At 45.5% G+C, this 6,629-nt stretch overlaps 1 pseudogene; it reads right to left on the minus strand.

The window, feature by feature from the left end:
- Nucleotides 1–6: 6 nt before the first annotated feature.
- Nucleotides 7–5,251, minus strand: LOC103597462 (annotated as a pseudogene).
- Nucleotides 5,252–6,629: the final 1,378 nt, after the last annotated feature.

Below are 6,629 nucleotides of genomic sequence, written 5' to 3' on the forward strand. Positions count from 1 at the left end.
CAAAGAAGACAAAAAATCATGAGGATTTCATTGGCAGAGTTAACAGTTGGATGTCCTAGTGTGAGAAGGCCTTATTTTCCTAGCAGAAACAAAAACGTTTACCACTGTAGTACAGCTTATTTTTAAGTGCTTTACACATGACTGCATTAACTACCTGGCTTCCCCCACACACTGGAAACTCACTTTTATTGAGATCCCACCAGCTGTACAATCTGTTCCTGACAATAAGCTCCTTCTTCCTTTGCAATTCATTCTTTCTTAAGTGGTCCTATGAATGCTTTCTTCTCCTCCACAGTCTGTAAGTGGCATGGCCAAACTTGGAGGTGGTGTGGACAAACTTAAGGTCAGTCTTCTCCAGAGCCCACTGTTTGGTGTGTACTTGCGGAGGGTGAGCACTTGCTTCTTGGTTCCCAGAACTGAGCCTTTCAGCATGGCAAAGTCATTGGTCATTTCACTTTAGTGAACAAAGCCACCCCGAGGGTTGATGCTTCTGTCAGACAGGTCATAATCAGTGGAGACATTGCTGTAGAGCAGTTTGCCATCCTTGATAAGGTAGCCCTGGCCAATCTTGTAGATATGCTTGTTGATCTCAGTGCAGTGATGATAGCCTTTTGGCCCAGCCTGTGCCACAGAGAAGACCACATGGGCAGGATGCCATGCCCCAATACAGGCAACCTTGCACAGCCCTCGGTGCGTCTTGCAGGGCAGCTTCTTGGTGTGCCAGTGACTGGTGACCCCTTTATAGCCTTTACCCTTGGTCACCCTGATGACGTTGATCATCTCATCCTGCCCAAACACTTGGTTCACAAGTATCTGCTCCTCTAGCCTTTCTGGGCCCAGTCCAGTTTCTTGGCCACAGTGCTTCATTCACCTGGATCTCCACCAGGTGGGTCTTCCTCTGGAATAGAGCAAGCAGGTTGATGACGTTGATCATCTCATCCTGCCCAAACACTTGGTTCACAAGTATCTGCTCCTCTAGCTTTTCTGGGCCCAGTCCAGTTTCTTGGCCACAGTGCTTCATTCACCTGGATCTCCACCAGGTGGGTCTTCCTCTGGAATAGAGCAAGCAGGCGCATCTGGGTATGGGCAATGACGCAGATGACCTGGCAGTACTTCCTCATGCTGATAAAGTCCTTCCCAGCTGCTTCTCACTATACTCATCTTGTCATTTCTTGCAGTATGTAGTGAAGGCCTTCTTCTTAGATTTATGCCAGTTCCTATAGAAGCACCTTCTGCACTCATTGCTGATATGCTCAGCACAGGTGGTCTTGAAGGTCCAGAGGCCTTGAGGGGTTTCCATGTAGCCCTCAATGCCTACAACCACCATGGGGGGCGTCTCCACAATGGTCACAGCCTCCGCAACTTCCTTCTTATTCAGCTTGGGTCCTGGCCTATTGACTTCCAGCACAATGTGGATCACGCCAGCCTTGCAGCCCAGGATGGCTGTGAGGTGGACCAGCTTTGAAGAGCTATATTTGGGGAAGCTCTTCACCTTCCCACAATGCCTGCAGCTGTGCTTTCAAGGCAAGATGCCCATGGACCCATGTCTGGGAGCAGAGAACTTCCTGTGAGATATACCAACGTCAAATCCCACCTGGAGGGAAAGATAACTACCTGGCTTTATTTTTCCTTATAGCACTTTACCACTTCTTGAAACTTTACAGTATACATATTTACGTGCTACCTTTCTTTGCTGTGTTTTTCCTTCATGAGAATGTAAGCTCTAGACTTGTTTCATTCTTGTACAATGTTTTATGTGCATCCTCTAGTTTTCAAGGAAGGCTAAATGAACGAAAAGAGCATATCCGTTAAGTGAGTGAAAGAACATGGTAGCAACAGTCTCAATACATGCACACTGTTAATGGTAATTACCCGGGGGAGTTTCAGTTTCTCGATTATCTTTCTCTGTTTTAAATTTTTATTAAAATTTTTTTATTAATCTGGAATCAGAAAAAAAAAATTAACTGTTTGAAAGAGAAATGGAGAGAGGGATGACCCAGGAGAGGATGCCTCTCATCAGAGCAATGGCCATCTCTTGGGGTGACCTCATACCTGAAGAACCATCCCTAGGCCCTGCAGAATCTCCTTCAGTTCTCTTGAGACCCCAGGGCTATACTGGCAGACTCCCAGCTGGCCTGCACTGGAGTAACAGTCCCTTCCTTTTGGAACCCTAAGCCAAATATCAAATGTCATAGAATGACAGTCTCCTTCTTTTCCATAGTTTTTGCCATGACATGCCTTGTGAAAGAGTCCTGTATCCCCAAACTGTGAAAATTCCTTTTTCTTATATCTTTTACAGCTTGGTTTGCCAGCAAAGCATTTTGCATTATACCCTGTCAATAAAGCAAGAGGCCGACAGATGAGATACTCTGAAGATAAGTCAGCACAAAAAACTGTGAGATCAACAATAGAGTCTTTAAGAAAGGATGAATATGAGAGCAGACTACCTGTCTCCAGCCATTCCTGTATTCCGCTCTGCCACAGGCATCATCACAACATCTGGGGGCAAGAGCTGATGGCTGCCACACTAAAAACCGATAGACAACAACTCCCTAAGGGAGGTATTTTCTTCTTCCGTCTTTACATCCCCAGTGCCTCATGTGGCATCAGACAAATAACAGGAGAACAGTACCTGTTGAGCGAAATAACCTACGGGCCCCTGACACTAATGTGGCCACTTTCATATGGGAGCAATGTGATATTCCAGAACCACGAATAGCATAGGCCAAGGATGAAAGGGTAGGGCATATCTGCTGCACACATAAGGAGAAGAAAACGGTTGAAAGTTAAAAGCCATTATCTCTTCTAGGGACCTGAACTACTGCATCAAAATGAATGTCTTCAACCCTGAACATTCTCAGTCTCTGTACTTTTGCCATTATGAATAGTGCAGTCAATATATCCAGACCTTGCATGGAGATCACACCAGTTTGATAAAAGCTGAAGACAATTTAAACCCTCTTTTCTTTATCCTCAGGGCAACTCCTTTCAAGCTTCAAGAACAAGCCGTGAGTTCTACCACTGCTGAGATTCTTCCCTGACAGCCCTTCTCCACCTTCATCTTTATAAATCAGAGTCCTAATTTTCTCGAACTCTCCCACACTGACACCCATCTGTCCTCACCTCTTACTACCTTCTCAGGATATTTCCATAGCTGGTAAACGGATTATACGTGATTAAGACAACTAAGTCCACAAGTACCATTTCAAGACTAATTCTATTTACCAATTAAGAAATTAGCAATTTGCGTACTAGCAAACCCTGAGAGGTAAGAATTCTGCCTAGGTCCCACTTAATCATTCTATCTTGACCTCAGTTCATGCAGACCTTTTTTCCACCTCCACCTTTAGCCCAGGTCTAAGCCCATCCACGCTGGGATATGTGCAGAGCTCTGTGGCAGCCGCTGACCTCCCCTTTAGACTTTCCAGAGTCAGCTCTAAGCCCATCCACGCTGGGATATGTGCAGAGCTCTGTGGCAGCCGCTGACCTCCCCTTTAGACTTTCCAGAGTAGTACAGCACTCGGCTATGCAGAACCTGCCAGCTCCTCAGATACACAGCAAGTCACAGCTGAAATGATTTCCCATAGCAAACACCTTTACCATCCATTACATGTCAGAAAGAAGAGCCCCTGCAAAGCAGAATAATTGTTGATGTTAATTAGAATTTAGCAAGTATGATAGAAAAATTTTGATTAGGTCAAGAACAGAGAGCTAAGATTCAGCCTGTGTAGAAAACTGAAAGGTTAAGACCCTGCCCAAGGACTTCGGGACCCAACCCCCGCACCAGCATGTAGAGGACATAGAATATGAAGTCAAGGTACATGATTCGCCAGCTCTAAGATTTAATGCCTGCCTTGCTTGGTTTTCAGATTTGTTTGGGACCAGTTACTCCTTTCTTTTGGCCTATTTCTCCCTTTTTCAGTGGGGATATGTACCCTATGCTTGTCCCACCATTGTATCTTGGAAGCAGATAACTGGTATTGATTTTACAGATGGGACTTTGAACTTTGGACTTTGAGTTGAAACAAGTTAAGACTTTAGGGATGAAATGAATGTATTTGTTTGTGAAAGGAGATGAGTTTTGGAGGGTTGGGGCAGAATGCTATAGATTGGATGCCCTCCCAACCTCATTGAAGCTTAAATCCCCACTATAACTGTTGAGGGTAGGAAATCCTATTACACTAATTGAAAGGTGGGGCCTTGAACAGGTGATTAGATTGGAGGACCGTGCTGTAGTGAATGGATTAATAATGGTGGTCAGGGGCATGGTTCTGAGGGCTTTAAAAAGAGAGTGAATGAGGAGGTTAGTCTTGCTCTCTCTTTGCTCCACCATTTTCTGCCATGTGAGACTCCTGCATTGCTATAAAGCAACCAGCAAAGAAAACCCTCACCAGATGTGTTCCCTGGACTTTGGACTTCCCAGTCTCTGAAACTGTAAGCAATAAATTTTGTTTCTTCCTATAAATCACCCAGTTCCAGGAATTTTGCTCTAAGAAACAGAAATGGACTAACACAGACTCCCAGCACCTCCTCTTGCCTCTTCCCATTCAGTGGATGGCCTTGCTGCTTATTTCATGGAGAAAACAGAAGCACCCAGAAGAGAATTTCCACATTCCTCCATCCACAAATCTATCAACCCAATCTAGCCTTTCACCACCTCCTTGGCCCTCCTTCCTGTCTGAGGGGAACCTCTCTTAGCCATGGGGCACTAGGTCCCATTCTTTCTCACAGGCCCAGAGACATCACCACACCCACTCTATCCTACCTACTAGTCTTCCCTCTCTCCTGGATTATTCCCATGTGCACTCTAATATCACTGATCAGAAAACTCACTCCAGCTACCCCTCCCCTATTTCTTCCCCTTCATAGCAATTCTCCTTGAAAATGCTATCTGCGTTTCCTTTCTCCCCTTCTCCCTTCAGCTCACTCCATCTGGCTCTTGCCCCCCACCCCTCTAATAAGCTACTGTCACTGCTGATCTCCATATTACCATATCCAACCATAGATTATGCTTTCCTCTGCAACTGGCTTACCCTACGTGGCTGCCTCAACACCTTTTTCCTAGCTCTCCTCCTTCCTTGCTCCCTCCAAGCCTCCTGGGCTATAGCCTACTCTTCCCAGGTCATACCCACTGAGGACTTGGACCCAGTCCTCTGACTCCAACTCCTTCCTGACTCTGTTGCAGGGCTCGAGGCACCACCTGCAGGCAGCCATGGTAGACATCAGCCCCAACCTCTCCCCTGAGTGCCATCTCCTATTCCCTACTCCACTTGGATGTTTAATAGGTACCTCAGTATGTCCAAACCAAACTCATTACTGTCACCAACCTTCCCCCCACCCTAAGCACTTGCTCTTTCTACAAATGTCCCCTTCTCAGTACACAGTAAGTCCATTCTTCAGGCTGCTCAGGAAAAAATTTGTGAATCCAGAATTCCACACTTCTCATTTCTACAACTCCTGCCCTGGCCTAAGCCCCCATCATCTCTTGTCTGGGATGATTCCAACATCCCCTAGCTGATCTTCCTGATCTCCTGCCCCTCCCATCTGTTCTTGTCACAGAGTAACAGGGTAATACATACATTGTATTATGCCATATTCCTGCTCTAATGCAGCCAGTGGCTTCTGTTCAAACCTCCTTGTCAAAAAGGCCTCCTGCGCATCCAAACTGTGCACATACTGCCACAAGGCCCCATCTGCAGCTGCTCCCTTGCTGCCTTTACTTTTCTCCTCAGCACACTGAACACTGACACATCTTGCATTTCTTCATTTGTTATGTGTCTCCTCTGCCAGAATGTAAAGTCTGCAAGAGCATCTCAGCATTCACAAGCGTTGTTGTGCATAACAGGTACTCAAACTCTGTTAAATGAACGGTAGAAAAACAGTGTTGAATGATCAAATGGTATTGTTAAAAATGCTCTAATACCAACAGATTATGTTAACTGGTCAGAATGAATGACAACTGGCTGAGAAGCCAGACTATAGTAGTCAGGGGTAGAAAAGGGAGGAGTAAATCCTTCTTAACATGAGCTAACAGAGCTTTCTCAGTTCCCTCACCTCATAACATCAGTAGTAATAATGGGGATGATCACATTAAAAGAGGCCACTGACTGAGTGTTCACTGTGTGCAAGGAATTTTCCACACACCTGGGTCTCGCCACCATCCTACAGGGAAGACATTCTTATCCCTACGTCACAGATGAAGAAACTAACTGAGAAAGTTAAGCCACTCATCCGACACCACAGAATCTGAAAATACTTGAGACCCAGCTCTATATGCAAGCTTTCCTCTAAAATACCGAGTCATACTACTTCCACAGGGACCAAGCCTAAGTGATAGGTACTTGTGATAATGGGACATCTTCCCTGTGTTGGTTGGTCCCCTCTGTCCTGACCAACACTCCCCAGATGCTGACTCTCAGTTTAGGATGAAACAAATGACTTACCCACTCTCCACACTGAAAGAGCAACTGGCAAAGCACAAACCCATTGAAACCTAGTTCTGTGGCATCATCTCTGGGCGAAGAGTGATGATTTAATCTGTCACTTTCAAGGTTATATTTCAGTAAACATTTTTCCTGCCAACCTCATTTTGGAATGAAAAGTGGTCTAATGGGAAGAGGAGCAAGAGT

Source organism: Galeopterus variegatus, unplaced genomic scaffold (assembly GCF_000696425.1).
Source record: "Galeopterus variegatus unplaced genomic scaffold, G_variegatus-3.0.2 Scaffold2320, whole genome shotgun sequence".
NCBI classification, from domain to species: domain Eukaryota; kingdom Metazoa; phylum Chordata; class Mammalia; order Dermoptera; family Cynocephalidae; genus Galeopterus; species Galeopterus variegatus.